Raw genomic sequence first — 17,162 nt, forward strand, 5'->3', positions numbered from 1 at the left:
TCGCCTGTTCTTTTCATGGTTTTCTCCCCACAGGCTTCAGTTCGGAGCGTCTGAGGTGTGTGTGAAGGGTGTTTCCCTGCTGTTGTCACAACCCAATATGGAGATAATGCAAGTCGAGTCCGGTGAATAAATGTCAAGGTCGGAGCGGCTGCGCGGCGCTTCCAGCAACGACGCCAAGCCAAATGGGCTTGAACTGGTTTACGTCAATAATTAACGATGGTTGGAGTTAACGGCAAAACGTAACGGAAAATCTTTCGTAGAAAATAAGGGAACCCTTCATTTCCTTCGTTTTATAATCGTCTGCTATTTTTATGGACTTTTATGAGCTAGTGTGTGCGTATGTGTGTGTGTGTGTGTGTGTGTGTGTGTGTGAGGTGCTCACCTGCTGATAATGACAGCAGGTTCTGTTTGAATGATTCATAACGGAATACAAATGAGACTGGCTGCAGACGCCTCGGAGGAGCTGAGCTCTGCATTTCCGATGCCACTCGTCCCCCCGGGGGGACGTCGGTCACCTGCACGTCTCGCTCTCGCCGCTCATGGCCGCCAGGACCTTGGCGGAGAGTACCAGCCCATGCAGGGCCTTCTTAATTAGTTTTTCCCTTAATAGGAAACCGTCCTCGCGTCCACCTCCGCCTTTCCAATCGAAGCGGTTTGGGATTTGCCCCGTGAGGTTTTTGTTGAGGAATGAGCAGCGGGATCCGGGCGAAAGAGGCCGCGGCATCGTTGTGCTTTTAGGGAACCGGTGGAACGGCAACAGTGTTGACCTTCAACTTGCGCCTGATTGCTGCCTTACATTCCTGGTGCCGGGCGCTCCGGCTCTTCCTTCCCCTCCTTCCTCTTCACGGTTGAATCTCCCCGATGCCGCCTGGATGTAGCGTGAGTCAGTATCGATTTCTTTTCTCTCTGCTGTGTCAGTAGGTGTTTGATGCAGGAGTTCAGCCGTACGCGCAGCTTTGCTGGAGCCCACTCCTCCTTTTTGTGTGTCCTCATCCTCACCCAGTCTATTCATACCTCACACACACACAAAAAAGAATCCGCGCACGACGCCCACTTGACAACCCTGGAATGTTGCTGTCGCCGTCTGGAGCGCCGAGGTCCTGCAGGTCTCTGCAGGAGCAAATATCTCAGCGACTGATTCCTTAGAACACAAGAACCCCGCGCACGTGCGCCATGAAAATGTGGGTATTAAACGGTGCACAATAATGGAGTTTTAAATTGCTGCCGTTATGCTTCCTTGTGTTGAGATAAGTCCGGAGCATGTCCGTCCTAATGTGTTATTTGCAGCTTCAGACCAGCGTAGGTAATTGCGGCCTTATCAGCACAGAAAAATGGAGGCCATAGGCAGCCACGGCCTGCGGCGTGTGCGGCAGGTAACGGGAGAGGAATGTATAACGTCCTTGTTGTGTTCGATTTATTCCTCTCTTGTCATCTTATTTTGTGTTGTTTTGCAGATTTCCTGTAGCCTTTAGCTTCCGCGTGAATGACGCTGAGCTGCTCGAGGGGTCACGCCTGCTTCGCGCCTCATTATCATAACCGTCATATTGTGATGGCGCGTTCCTTCTCTCTCACGATCACTTCAGTTAAACTGGAGCTGGAATGGAAGCGATTTTGTGGCGTCCGCCTGGGAGCGGCCGTGTGGTTAGCTTTGACTTGATCCTGGTGCCTGTGAAGGAGGGTCGCCCCTTATTCCACTGCTGCACATCAGCTCCGTCAAATGGGATTTCCTGTGTCGGAACGTTGTTCATTTGCGTCTGGAAGTGTCCCGAAAATCTGTCGAACTGAGCATCTCTCTGGTGTCGCACGTGCAAAAACTGTGGACAATGGCGAGCAGGTTTCCGGGGAGGACCGTGTGATTCCGATGGCACCTTGGCCCGCCGGCGCTATCGCTGCAATCACGCTCCCGTCGAGTTCAGCCTTTTATCACAGGCCTTTCACAGAGACCTTTCAAATCCAGAGGGGGGGGGGGGGGGGTAGGGGGGTGTAGGGGGGGGTGGAAAGAGCAAGATGGAGCCAGAGAGGAGACGAGGAGTGCTTCTGCTGCCCCGAGCGCTCGTCTCCTGGTCTCGGCTATGAAAAAGTGCTGCTGGTGAAGAGCGCCGCTCCATAATAGCAAAGAAATGTGGGCAGAAAACTGGAGCGGCCCGTGCACGACTGCAGCCCCGCTATTGTGTGCGTTCACCACCACCACCGCGTCAGCCAGGGAGCCTTTTTTGATTGTGACTTCAGCGTGCACGATAAAGCCAAGCGCTGAGGCGTGATGCTGCTGTGCAGCGCGGCGTCGCTCAGCACCAGTACAGTAGAGGGTACAGTACCGGCCTGGGACGCCTCTTGGACTTGGCTGCAGAGGTTTGGGTGCTCGTGCGAGTGAAGCTGTGCGGTTTTAGGGCGTTTGCTGGCAAATCTGGATGGCAGAATGATGGATGAGGACTACCAGGTGCTCCTCTCAGACGGGCAGATGTTTGGGCAGCTGTGGGTGCTGGGTGCTGAGGACGCTGCAGCAGGAGGTAGGCAGAAAAAGCTCTGCTGTAGAAACACTGATCGTTAGCCTGCCCCCCCGGTTCAAACGGCTCCCCTAAGAGAAATGTGGGACTTTGAGGATTTTCGTTACCGTCAAGTTTGTAAGGCCTCGCTTTATGGAGCACTTATCTCCAATAAACAACCAACAAGCTTTGTTTCCTCTCATGAATCATTTAGGCCTGCTTTGTATGCCAAGAGGAGTCTGAGAGAACATTTGACACAGCAAACTGAGACCATTTCTGCTCTCAATGCCTCCCAGCGCTGCATTTGTGTGTGTGTGTTGTCCATAATTCTTTCTTTTGTGTTCTGGCGTTTCCTATTTATTTGATGTCCATAAGATGAATTATGAAGAATCATCTAAGGAAGAATAGGGAGGAGATGTGCAGCATGCTCCGTTGTTTCCTGCTCCTTTTATACCTCCTTTCCTGTCACAGGGAGGAATATGACGGGAGGTTAATTGGCCTCCTCCAACCAACCAACTGAAATGTTGAAAAGACTAAAATCTCTGGGGAGGGTGGGGGGGGAATGCAGCCTTAAAGACTCAGATATCATTACAGATTCTACAGTATATATATATATATATATATGTAAGTAGCAATAAGTCATATAGGACCATCTCACCGATGCTTTGTTGTCCTTATTAGTGTTGCAGGCAGATTTAGGATGGCATAAAAGAGAGATTTGAACCTGCCTCCCAATTACCAAGACAAATACTCATAAGGTGACACACGCAGATGGGATTTCCCTTGAAAGATATGATGCCTGAGTTTGCTGTAAAAATGCCTGCAAAGGGCTGAGGAGCGTGCAGAGCTGAACGGAAGTCGTGCCTGACAAAAGCAGGAGAGGTGGTGTGTGTGTGTGTGTGAGTGTGAGGGGGGGTGGTAGGAGTGTGCATGATCGAGATAAGCGACAGATAGACTGAGAGCCATGTACGATCCCCCCCCACTCTCCGTGGTTGAGACACCCCGCTGAGACGGTGGAGCACTGCAGTCGTGATGTCGTACAAGGACACGTGAAGGACGCGTAGAGCTGGCTGCACCTCCGTGGCGGAGAGGATTCATATAGAGTGAAAGGAGAACAGGCACGGCCATGATGGCGATGATGACGATGATGGCGATGATGATGGCGCCAAGCTAACATCCTCCATTACAGGAGGCGGTTATTGCGCAGTTGAAATGACTTATTTTGACTTGAAAGTGATTTCTGCTGGTGTATATGTGGGTACAGATGCCCTATAGAACATGCAAGCTCCATATGGAAAGGCCTCCACGGAGAAGGCTTGTTCACGCCTTCCTGCTGAACCCTGCGTGTACGGCAGGTAAAATAGGTCCCCTGGGTGAATGTCCGAGACTTTCCAATCAACCCACACGCCGGCTCCCTCCTCCCCACAGCGAATCTAGGTCAGACCTTGCGTGACGGACAGCTCGCCATTATCACTGCTCAGACACACAAAACCGAAAGGCCGGGAGCTGCAAAGTGCTGGCAGAGAGGGGGAAGAGGGCAAAAGTGTGTCCTTTAATTCCTCCCCCGGCATTGTGACAGGATTGAAAGTCCCACCGCGGATGCTGCCGCGAGCTCCTCCGGCACAGCGACGCACGTAAGGGTGGAGCAGACAGACATTTTATCTCGCCGCTCCTTTTGGGTCTTAGCTGTTGAACCGGGCCTTGTCGGGGTTTAGTGAGTGCAGACTCTCATTTGCCCGACTCTGCCCGTAATAGCCCTGACTTAGAGGGAGCCTGCGGTTCACGCTGGGTCATCATCACTGGGATGTTCAGATGACAGGGCCATGCACCCTTTCTTTATTCTGCCAGTCGATGACAGCGGTTGCACTCTGATCCGCTCCCGCCAGTCGGTTTCCTCCCCACAGTTCCTCGTTCTCCGTCCTCTGTCTCCATTCTCCATCCTCCGGGTCGTTTCCACGCTCTGCTAACGCTGTTTAACACTGTGTAAGCTTCCTAATTTGTTCTGCCGGAGACGCTGATGTGTAGCCAGGCAAAAGAGGTAAACATAGCAACTGTCAAGTAGTTCCTGCGACCTGAAGTTTTGAGAGTTAATTACACCCACTTCCAGACTCCCGGGTGGAAACGCGTCCTCTGTACACATGCTGCTGTTTCCTGCTTCCATTGGGATACCCCAACATTAGTCACGATTCATCACCCAGCCATGGAAGGGAACAAATGTGAGTCACAGCTCTTCTGTTATATTAATGCCCAAACATTAGTACTATTCTGCAGCTTCCTGAAGAAAAAATATGTCATTGATCCGGGATAAAGGAAGTGGAAGAGATTAACACTGGGAAATGAAATCCAAGCAAGGTCATAGGCACCTTCCCTCTGTGTTATATGTTCTTATTTATAATCTATGGTCACACATTAGGTGAGGAATGGGATTTATTGTGCCAATCACACTGAATTTTGCATGCTATATTTCCTACCGAGGCTGTTTTTCAGCTACTCTGACTCTGGGTATTTTGGCATAAGAAGTGCAAATGATTACTGTAAATCCAGAGCTAGACTCATGTTGAAAGCAGGAATCTTTTTTTTTTCCCTTCTTTTTTTTTGTAAAGACTGTGAATTCCTGCTGGATCTGTCAGATTTAAAGTAATAAATCCTCACATCTCCCTTGACAGAGGCTAGGATTACTTTCGCTGTTCCCACCTGTTAACAAGGGAGTTTGCTTTGTGGTTGGAGATGAGACGTTTGTAGTCGTTGCCTGATGCTGCTGCTGCCTCTGCGGCTCGTTTGAACCGCTTATTCAAGCTATTTTCTTTCTTTCACATCACTCCGCCTGTTCATTACAGGTGTACCACACTGTTCTGGAGTCCTGCTTGTTTGTATAAAGGCTACAGAGCTGTAATTGGACGTGATTGTTGCTCTCCCCCCCGACACGTTAGCAGCAACCGTGCGGGTGGATCGAGTCGACGAAAGACGACTGGGTCGTGGTGTCACACAGTTCTGCAGGGGGGAAATAAAGGGGGCAGAATCTCTGTGAAAAGGAGGCAACACAGATGTTCATACACAACTCATTGTCCTGCCACTACACGTGTGACACCTCCCGCTCATGCTCGGTGCTGTGTTAGTTGGGACACTTTGTCGAACGAAGGATCGCTGCCAGGTGAAAAACGACAGATTCATTCCATATCTGTCAACCAGGATGTCTGCGTCAATGTGGGAGGTTCTGCGTTCATCCTGGAAGACTGTCGTCCATAGAAGGCAGAGAGAAGCTTTTCATGCATCGGCGTTTAAATAGAGGCCAGAGTTCGACGACTACGGTCAGAATTCGGGAGCGAATACAGATATTCTATGGTTCTGTTCTGCTTTAATATCTAATGCGTGCGTCCGATTGAAGGTGTTTCAAATGTGGCTGATATGCTGCAGAAGAGAGACGCGGAGGTTTGAATTAAAAAGGACGTTTTAACAAGGGCTCAGAGGACGTAAAAGCCCAGACTACCTGCTCCCAATAACCTCCTGAAACAAAAGTCCGATGGAAAGATGCGAGGGTTTTATGCTCCTTTGTACTAGTGTGTGTCTCCACACGAGGACATGGATCACCTCTGCCCTTTCTGCTCCTTGAGTGCTATGTGTGGTATTTCCACAGCTCATTACAGCTGAAGAGCCAATTAATGGTTCTGGGGGGAGAAAGCATTTTTATGACATGTAGCCATATTGTCCTGGTAAACAGCTGCATAGGAAGTGAATAAATGTGTAATTTGCAGTGGAGAAACTGTCCTTTGGTGCCTTGTTGTCTAAAGAACCCTGGTTTTCTGACAAGGACATCTGGATTTCCTCTGATAAGGTTGAGTAGAACTGTTAAATAGCTTCTTGCTGATGCTGAAAAGCCTCTTAAATAGGAAATCCTCATAATTTTGTGCTCTATTATTAGGATAACGCAGCCAGGGTGAAGGTTAAAGCAAGGATAAATATATATGCCACTATTATTAGAGCGAGATAGATGAATGAACAACATAGAAAGACATTTCAATGCAAGTGGAAGTGCAGACGTTCATGGGAGGAAGTCTTCCTTTTGGTTGGAGTTGCATCCCCCCTGTGAGCAGCTGCAGGAGGCAGAAACGCTCTCCTGTAAATATGACGGTCACAACGTGGGAACATAAATTAACAGCTAAAAAAGAGGGAATGACAGAATGTTGCCGTGACAATGATGGAGCTCGGGTGCGGTACTGAGTAGCCAATTGTGGATCGATATCTCACACAGTCCTGTCCAGCATCTGAGTGAAAGTCTCAGTTTACTCCCTCTGGATCCCCTTCAGACTCGACCGAGCCTTCGTTGAATACCAACGAGCCTTCCCTCTGATGCGCGGTCTGCTTTAGGACTTCACCGAGAGATCGTTCCTTTGATTGGGAAGAACGTTGACGTGGGGTTCTCCATTAAATAAACACAACTCATTGACTCAAACAAACGGATGGTTCAACCGGGCGACCCTCTAATATTAAAGCATCGTTTATTAATGATGTTAGAACGCAGGGAAGGTGGTGTTTGGAAAAGTGCCGTTTGCAGCGTAATTAATCCTTAGTTTAACAGTTCGCTTTGCTCTTACTTCTTCCAGCTCTGGCGCATAATCAGCTGCTAATTTGTATTTTAGCTCCATTTCTCAGTGAGGTTTTTTTTTTCAACATAAAGAGGAGGAATTTGTGGAAATGGCGCTAAGGAGGCATAACAGCAGGGAAAATATTCCTGTTTAGAAAGTTGTAGGTTCATTTTTTTCAGTCATGCAACGCCAGAGGAACCTTAAACTCTCTAAATGCTGTGTCCGCCACCACGCTTGACATCTCTGGAGCTCCAACTGATGCCATTTGATCACTTTAATTTAGGATTCTGTAAAAACGTTAAATGGCAATAAAGTAAAAATTCTGTTCGAGTTAGGATAAAAAGTTGAAACGTCTTCGTTCGCTCGCCGTGGTGCTGCACAGCTGGGAATTTCCGACCGTCGGGGAGATGAAAAGAAGAGGGAAGCTGACAGCACCGTGATTCGATTTTACGTTGTAGTGCCTCGCAAAGCTAACATCCCAACATGACTTTGCTGTCTGCTTTAGATTCCTGGTGGGCTGATTAAATCTATTGTTAATGTTACTCTGCGGTGATAAATGCTTAAAAATTGATTTCATCACTCTTGTTCTGTGTAGCAGAACGATGCTCCATCTTTTCACGAGTTCCAGCATCGTGGAATCGGGAGTTCCACGATGCTCAAAGATGTTCTCTAGAGGAGCTTTGCAGAACCAGCGTTTGCACTCGTATCTGTTCTCAAACGGGACGTTCAGACGCTCCCGGGCGTCACTCTTGATGTGTTGGTGAGGAGAAAAGATAAAGACGTGGATTATAGTACGACATCCATTAAAGTGTGGTGTTCTGGTTGGTTTTTCTTAGTTCTGTCCATATAATGAGGGTCAAATAAACAGAAGCTCCTCGGAGTGGCTGGCCTGCCTTCGCCCTATGTCAGCTTATGAGGGGTTGGATAAAGCTTTAGTATTTCCACACTGCTCACATTGTCAACTACTGGGGTGCAGAAGGAAGGTCAGGCACTTTGGCAACGGTTGCAGAAAATAGCAGGAGAAGCAGAAAGTTTCTGACACTGTTACAAGCAGGGGAAACTTTTTAATTTGCCTCGCAGCCCTTCACCTTTATGACTTAAATCCACTCTGAGTTTATGCCCGAGTCATACTTGGCTGTGCAGTCTGAGCAGCCTTTGCGTCGCACTTTTCTCCATGTAGACACTCATGTTATCACTTTCAGCTCCTAGTTCCTCTCTTTTTTCTATTTTCTATTGGCTTGGTGGAAAGGCTGGTGTGGCCAAGATGGGGAGGAACGATGCGGAATCTCTTCCACCCCATTTTTGAAGACGTCGGGCCTTTTTTTGTCAGATATGGTGAAGATGTCATGCTTGTTTTTGTTACGTTGTCACTTCATCTTGCTGATTTTCTCACCCCAGGATGACCCAGTTGAAGATATTAGCGCAGAGTTGTTGAACTGGAAAGAGGCAGCCTTAATTGGCTGTGGTGGGGGAGCACTGCTTAAGGCTGCAGGATGATCTACTCTGTGCCCAACTCGGAGGCAGCGTTAGAGGGATTGGGATGGTCACTGAGAGGCCTAGATTGGATCCTCCCTCACAGGTAGCGCCCTCGCATCTGCTGTTTTCATGCATATTAACAAAAATAACTGGAACTGTGACTGGTGGTAATAACAGAATGTACTGTAAAACTGGTGGCAGTGCACCTGGGACCTAAATATAAAAGCACATGGTGTAAACAATAAGAGGACCTGCCGGTAGCTTGATGCATTTAGTGCTTCAAATGGGGCCTTTGAGTAGCTTCTCCTTGTTCTCTCCTGTATCATAAAGGTGATTCAGCCCAGAGGCATTTTGGGCTGATTTAACCTTAATTCACTGCATGTTGGAGAAACCTGATTGGAGATCCTGAGTGCTCAGACTGGATTATCACGTAATGTCACTCTTAAGCCTTCTGATCTGCCCAGACATTTTCCCATGTACCGCACCTCAACCAAGGAAGTTATGTGGGCGATGTCCCATTAATGTCCAACTTTGATTTCTGTTGGGATGTGAAGAAACTGCTGACAGTTTGGTTTACCATCCTGTCGAAATAACTGTCTATAACTTCAAACATCCGCGCCTACGACAGTCTGTTGTCCCGGTGCATTCGAGGCAGGCAGGAAATCTGAAATAAAGGCTTAAAAGCGGTGGCAGGATGCCGAGGAAGAACACAATTGGAAAGAGATAGACATAAATGAAAGATGCCAGAGCGATAGCAGTAGTGTGTTTAAAAGCTGTGACATCTTGCAAATGGAGGGCGAGCCAGGTGGGACTGAGGAGAGCTAGAGAGAAAGGAAGTTAGAGAGGCTGTGGAAAGGACGGAGGGTTGAATGAACATCACAATTATGGAGGATGATGGAAAGTGGCAGAGACGGCGCCCGTTCTCCAGATGCCTCGCTCTCAAGATAAAAGGGAAGCAGTGGTCCTCTCCAGAGACACGCTCAGTGGGAGCAGGAGGGAAGAATTCAAAGAGAGGCCAAGGGAAGTTCTGCCGTAATGGCGGCAACAAAGAGCAGAGAGAGGTGTTAGAAACCTGCAGTGGAGATGGAGGAAACCACTTTGCAGCATTTGTGCCATAAACAATTATAACGTATAACGTCCGAATCATCTCTTTGCCGAGAGAGCAAAATTGCACATCAAGCGTCTTGGCGCTTGTGAATGAGACAATAAATCCAATGAGGAGTACGGTCAATTGGGCTCCCGCAGTTCAGAGTGTGTGATTTAGTACCCAAAAAAGAAGGGATTGTTATCCCATCTGCTGCATCACAAGTGTCTCTCTTCCGGAACATTAAGTAAACCTGCAGAGATGCTAATGCAATTACGCCGCGCGCGCTCTGCGTGCAAATCCCAATGATTTAAAGGTCAAAGAGGACACGGTGAGCCATTGATATCGCATCTGTATTTATTTGTAAGTACCAAGCAGCTTGGCAGGAAGTGGCTGGTTCTTGTAGCTTATTCTTTACTTGTCCTTGGAAGGCATGGAGTCATTGCTTCAAATTAACGGCATATTTCCTGCTTTACCACAGGCACTGATGGAAATAAGCCACACATAGACACTGAAACGCGATACGTCAAACTACTGCCTGTGTGTTTGCATACACGCATGCTTGCATGCATGTGTGTGTGTGTGTGTGTGTGTGTGTGCACTCTGTGGGGAGTGATGCTGCTTGTTCAGGACTTGTCGAACACTATGAGGCCTTTGTTAATCTTGCCTCCCTCAGCAGGTGCAGCTCTGCATAGAGCGAGACGCCGTAGTGGGTGGAATCTGCTGCTGTAGAAGTGACCTTTGTCCCTTTAGCAAACAAACGTTAAGGTATAGAAAAAGACTGTGTGCAGAGACAAGAAGAGGTACTGGAAAAGGATGAGCTAATGCTGCCGACATGATGCTTGATTATTATGTAAATGCCTCCCCGCTGATGAGAACACAATAAAGCAGCAGCGGGAAATGACGGATGTGGATGTGACAGCTGACTAAAGGGTGGTGTGAAAAATAAATGTCAGGCTGATGTATGCAGAAGGAATAATATTCAAATATTCTGTTAGCATGTCACAAGATATGTTTTGATGAGGGGCCCCCGCTTGAATGTAGTCATTTTGTGTTATTACACACACACACACACACACACACACACACACACACCACACACACACACACACACACACACACACACACACCCAAAGCATAGAAATTAAGCAAATTCCCGAGCTGTGCTCCGTCCTTACCCTGAGTGTTTGACAACCCTCTGCTTTCATGCTGCCTCCCCGCAGCCGATCTGGACTCAGCGTAACGTCTTAATTAAACGTCACGGCCATGTCAGGCGAGCAGAGAGAAGATTCTGCCTTCACCCTGGGCGGTCGTAACCGTGGCTGACGGTCAGCGTGGCTTCTGAGCTCAGCTGAGTATCGACACAGATGTAAGGGCAGACCCAGTGGTGTTAATTATCACACCGCTTCTCCCTTCCTAGCTCAGTCAGGGTATTTTTATCTGGGCATGGAAGCACCCTGGGGGCCGTCTGTATGTACATCGCTTTGATGGGCTCTGCCCCCCCCCCCTTTTTTTTTCAAGACCCAGAGATTGATAATCTTCCTCTGGGATGCACAGAATTACTGCCGCTATAGGTTGTCAAGGTGGATGAATTTAAAGTTCTTTAGGCGAGGAAAAGAGGCGGCGTGAGAGAGACAGAGGCAGAGCGTGGAGGATGGTGAAGTGGATAAACTGTGGACTGGGGGATGCGAGACAAGGAGCGGAGGTGTTGCCGGGGTTACGAGAAGGATGAAGTAGGATGTGCCAGTGGAGCTGCAATAATCTGCAGCTCTGCCTGGCTGACATGACAGTTTCTCTCGTTCTCTCACACCACACACACACACGCACACGCGCACACACACGCTCTATAGTCGCCAGAACACACAGTGAGCACAGGTCCAAAGGCAGCATGCAGCAGGTGTCCGGACTAAGGGCCAAAATAAGCCCTGTTCTGTTTTTTCCGTTTCTTTTTTCCTGTCGTCTTGCTGGCTCGGCAGAAGCGCTCAGATGGACATAATGAGGGGAATGGGGAGAGCGGGAGCCAGCGAGACATTTAACCAGAGACACACATAGAAAGAGAGGGACGAGACAGCGCTCTGAGCTGTCTTACTTCTGTCTCTTTCTTTACATATCTCTCTCCCTCGCTGTGTTCCCCTCCTCTTCCTCCTCCTCCTCCTCCTCTCCCCCACCTCCTGCACGGAGATTCACTCCCATCCTGCCATTTGATTTTCAGTATTCCGCTTTGGCCAGTGTCCCAGTGAGCTGGAAATGTCCATTTGAAAATGGGAGGAGGGTTGGAATAACTTAGATGAAAAACAAAAGAGAGGAGCCCAGATGGAGAATGCTGGAAGACCCTCAGGTGGGTGCTTGGAGTGCTTCCCTCCTTCCTCTTGTAGTGCTAATTGTCTTCCTCATTTGTTGCCCACGGTTTCTTTTACATCAAGTCAAAGTTTCCTTGTAGCCGGTTCTTTGGATCTTTAGGATATATTCATGTGGATAACCTGCAGCAACGAGGGATGCGACTATGGATTAGTTGTCATTAAAGTCACGTCGCTCTGCTGGCTGCTGCCTCCTGTGAGTTCAGAGGCTGTGGAGCTCGTCAGCTCCTCCAGGATTCAAGCCGCCGTTACCGCCGCATCATTCGTGACAGGCTCCTTCCCAACCCCCCCCCCCCATGGCAGCCTGCAGACACTTTTTAAGTCATTTGTTGCGAGTCAGTTTTAGTTTCGCAGATTCTGCTTCGCTGATTTATTTCGCGCGTGCTTTTAAGTGTGTTTCTTCCAGCTGGAAATTGTTTGGATCTATTGTTCTGCTCTGGTGTGCCATCATCCCCACCCTGCTGGTATTTCACCGATTTCGACAGATGACAATGGCAGCGTTGCCACTCCCGTTGGCACCTACGCCCCGTTTTCAACCTCCCTCTGTCTAACCTGTTGACCTCAGTGACAGTGTGTGTGTGTGTGTGTGTGATTTGGGTGTCTATAATAAAACTGCTTTGATAAACAACCGAATAGGCTGTCGACAGAGACAACCGGTGCTTTTGTCTGCTGGAATGGAGCAACTCGTCTTTTGCTTCTTCTGGTTTCTCTCTTCCTGGCAGCGGGAGTCACAACAGGAAGAATTTAAAGCAGAAAACTCTGTGTGTAAATGAAAGTGTTTATGTGTGCGTCTGCATGCATGAACCTTGAGCGGTGAGCTTTTATTTACTTCTTGATCTTTTCTGGTTCTCCCCTGTTAATTAGCCAAGGGAACCTTCAGAGTTTAAACTATTATTAATTCATTCTGCCCTCAGTTTGATCTCTAACTGGTGGGATATGGTTAGCAAAGAGGCACTTCAGTTTCTTCAGTGAATTTAAAAAGCTTTGAGCCCTCAAGAGTGGAGTATATAGCAGTCGTGCATTGGATTTTTCCCAATAATAAAAAAAAGCCACACAATTTTGATTTGGATGTTGAGGACATGTTTGAAAATCCACTGAAATCTGCCGAATGCAAATTTCTGAAAGGCGGGTTTAGGCTTACTTTTCTTCAGGCGGTGGTTGCACTTGAAACTCTGCATGTGCACGCTGTGTCACTTCCACGGAGGGGAAGAGGAAGATGCCAGCGTGAAATTGCCCGTGAAGAGAAGCGAAGAGCAGAGAAGAGCCGAGAAACTAATTATGCAACTTCTACTGTAACCTCAAAGCATTTCTCCTTACATATACAGTATAGACTCTGAGAAAAACATCAACGCTCACCCTCTGGCATTTGCTCTATACGGCTAGTTTCACATAAGCGGGATATTATTAGATAGTTCGTTGATCTTGCATTTATGATTTTGTATTTGGACACACCTTCCTCTTTCTTACCAAAGGTTTATTGCATTGTGGGGAATCACACACAGATTTCAGTTTCAAAAGTTAAAACAATGAAACACTGGCGACAAGATGGCAGAAGAATAAGAAGTAAGGGTTTATATTAAATGCTTCATAATATATAGCTGTTATTGCACGATTTTAATGTATGGAAAAATAATGGTGTCAACATCGATTGCGTCACTTCCTTTGGGATATTATACCTCTAGACTGCCAGTTAGACAGGAGAAGCCCGGCTGAATCAATAAATCTCTCATTAGCAGTGATCAGTGAGTTTGAGGCAGCTGGGTTTGCTGTCCGTTTGCTCCAGGCGAGGCCCTGACCTGTGCTGCAGCCGTACCTTCTGCTCTACCAGGGGCAGCTTTAATGACCTGCAGTGTTGTTGGGGATAAAGGAACCAGAAGGACGCCTGGATCTGTGGTCGAGAATACTTGGAAGGGCATACGGTGGAGGTATTTGTTGCGGAAAATATACCGTATGCGATTCAAGCCTTTAAGGAAGCATCTATGAAAAGCACTGTGAGCAGGGAGAGCCCAATATTCTGAAGTGAACTTCTGAGAAGACAGACGAGCATCTGGGGACATGGGGACCGGTTGTAGTTTTACATTTTAAAAATATGAGCATGTGGCGTCCAAAAGAGTGAGTTTTGTTGTTTGTCTTCCAGTTTTTCGACATTCTGAGAGGGACTGATATCCTGCCATCAAATGCTCCACTACCTCCAGCCTTCAACAAGCTCTGAAGCCTATTTTTAACCAGACATCTCCACCAAAATGCTAACGAGAATCTCTGGGTGACAAAGAGATCAGGAGCACACCTCGCGCGCGGCGTTCCTCCGTGCACGTCTGTCTGCTTCCATCACTCTTTCTGCCCGTGGCAACATCGACATCTTCTGTCGGCACCCAGCTGTAGCCTGCTTTTGCCAGGTTACATACATCACTGTAGTGACTGGAAGTCTGCCAAACCACCGTTCTTTTAGAGATTAGTTGTTGTTAGCGGTAGAAAATTCCCTAAACGCCACCTAAATCACCGTGTTTAATTACTTAAATGCATCAATATTGATTACTCGTATTCAGGCACTGTTCAGTGGCCTACAGGCTTATGGTGACATCATATCAGTAGTTAAATCGAATTCTACTCATTTCACCGCTTGAATAATGGATCCTCTCCCAGTCTACGGCGTGGAAACGTGCATTCGCTCAATATAATCCTTGATATTCACCTTGATCTGTGGCTTTCTGATCCAAACCACCTGTTATTTTCGCCTCTGGAGCTGCCGTTGTTTTGGAGCCTCCTCTCAGCTCGCTGTGAGTCAGTGCGAGCGTCTGCTGGATTAGCAGCGGGCTGTTCTGCCAACTGTGCTGGGGGCTGCACGGCTCAGCGCTTAATCATTGTCAGACTTCACTTTGATTCAACGGATGACAAGAGAAAAGGGGGAATTATCGTTGAAATAGAGATATAGGCTTCAGGTTCTCTGATGTTTTAATCTTGTTAATTATCAGTCCACCACTGCAGCGTAACTCCCTGGATTAGGTCCGTTTACAGGCCTCCGCGTGCCCTCTTGGACGTGGGCTACATGAAGGGGGGGTTAAACAAACCATTCAAATTGTGCAACTTGAATCCATTTTAGCTACCAGGCTGGAATGAGAAAACATTTTCTGCAGCTGTTCATAATATTACGAAATATTGAATGATATTCTAGCAGGAAGCATTGTGGGAGAAATTCTTGATACCCTTATTTCAAAGATTAAACATCTGTTGACATCTCTCATCTGGGATGTAAACGTAGCTTTGATCAAACGTTTCTTCACGATTCTCCCAGACTGGAAGTGTGAGCTAAACACTTTGGATCGTTCCTACAACACTGGTACTAAAACAGAGCATCTGGATCACTCCAGGGAACATTTAAAGCGTCTCTCTGGTGGTTTTGTTGTTTTCCGACTGTCGGGTTTAAAGGAACATTTTGAAGCGGTGGTTTCGGTAGCATCCCGTGATCCTTGTCCTGCCAACTGGGAACGAGCGGAGACGTCAAGGTTAGTCTGTTGTGGAGGGGAAAAAAATTGTGAAAATGGTTTAAGAAACTGACAGAACACATAAATAGTGGTTGCATTTTAGATTCAAGTCAGATATTTTCTCTATAAACCTGCCCGGGTTGTCGCGCATTCGCCCCATCAGGGATTTATCTTGGTAGTGTTGCGCTTGTGATCCTCTATTTTTCCTGTTTCACGCCAGCTGGCTGCTCCTCCCTGCTCACCTACACCACGTCACCATAGAAACCTACCCTCCATCTGTATGGCGGCTTTGTCCTTTCATCCATCTGCACATCATCCCGAGAGGAGATTCATAACAAACACGCTGAGCCGTCGAGACAAATGACACACAAGCAAAGGGTCGCGTCGGGAGAAAGAGGCGTTCTTGGCGTGTGTGAGCGCGTGTGCTGACGTCCACATACACACTGGTCTGATCCAGGATCCAGTCAGTACTTCCTCATATCAGACATGACACAGGGGCACTCGATGACGCACTCGCACGTTCCTCCCGTGCACATTTGTTGTCTTAACACTTTAATTGCTCCAAATTTGCTTCACCTCAAACCGCTTTGGTCACAAGCACAAGCCAACCCCCCCACCCCCCCCACAGATCCGCAGATTTAAGGAAAAGCCAACGGCTGTGAGATTGGGAGATCCTTTAGGACAGAGACACACAGTAGGTGGGCAGCAGAGGATGCTGGGACATGCAAGGCAGAATTTGGAGCTGTTGCTCTCGAGCGCCTCTTCTTTTGTCCTCTGGGAACTAATGAAAAAAAAAAGAAATTCCTCAAACCCCCACTTGGGAGTGCTGTTGGCTGTTCATCTCCCAGTCTCTATAGAATCACCTCACTTGTGTGAGAACCAGTCTTTGGTACTATGGACTTCATTTTTGAGCCGTTGCCCAGATCTGCTGACGGAGGGATCCCACAGCCCGGCGGGCAGAGGGCGCTTTGTGCTGTGTGACACATGACTGTCAGCCACAGGATGCAGATCTGTGCCAGCCTGACTTTCCAACTTGTGTTTGCTGCCTGTGTCTCTCACCTACAGGCTGGTGCAACCTTGCGAGGACGCTTTTTGGACAAATTTGGGACAAATGTGTCCCATAAGTGTGTATGTGTGGGTGTTTACAGGAGTGGGCCAGGGTTAGCTGCAGACAGCTTTGTGAAACAGCTGACCTGTTGTCAAGGCAACCGATCTGCAGCAGCACGCCCTGTCGCACTCGCCTCCATTAATGAGCCTTTTTGTCCCCGCTCTTCATTTATTTCTTGAAGTCATTTTTTGTTGTTGTTGTTTTTTACCTTTGACCCTTATAAATACAAACAATTACCTCTGGTAGCGTTTGAATTAAGCTGTCAGGGGAAATTGTGTTCAGGAAATTTGGTTTCGCTTGTGTTATTTAGAGTTAATCACCCATCCTGATACGGTGGCATTTTATTTTTTCCTTCACTGGGTGAAAAAGCAGCAACTGCCTGTTTCATGAGCCCAGAGTCTTTCCTCCCTGGAGCTGATGGACCCTTATAGAGGACACAGCTAAGCTCCAACTTGGCCTTAATTGTCACATATTCCCTCTGCAGGCTCTGCTCTTCTCATGCTCGGCCTTGTTTTTACTGTCTAATGGTTCTACTCTTCCTCTAAAGCGCTGGAACACGCTTCATCATTTATTTAAAGAGTTCAAATTT

The 17,162-nt window shown here is 47.8% G+C and overlaps 1 protein-coding gene and 1 long non-coding RNA gene across 2 annotated transcripts in view; one reads left to right on the plus strand and one right to left on the minus strand.

The window, feature by feature from the left end:
- Window positions 1–17,162, plus strand: part of srcin1a (SRC kinase signaling inhibitor 1a) — a 56,565-nt gene that overhangs the window by 5,066 nt on the left and 34,337 nt on the right.
- Window positions 13,437–16,029, minus strand: LOC130515016 (uncharacterized). The gene is made up of 2 exons (XR_008947106.1): window positions 15,597–16,029; window positions 13,437–15,492 (listed from the first exon to the last, which is right to left on the minus strand). It is a non-coding gene; the product is annotated as an uncharacterized LOC130515016 (long non-coding RNA).

This window comes from Takifugu flavidus, chromosome 18, assembly GCF_003711565.1.
Source record: "Takifugu flavidus isolate HTHZ2018 chromosome 18, ASM371156v2, whole genome shotgun sequence".
In the NCBI taxonomy this organism is placed as follows: domain Eukaryota; kingdom Metazoa; phylum Chordata; class Actinopteri; order Tetraodontiformes; family Tetraodontidae; genus Takifugu; species Takifugu flavidus.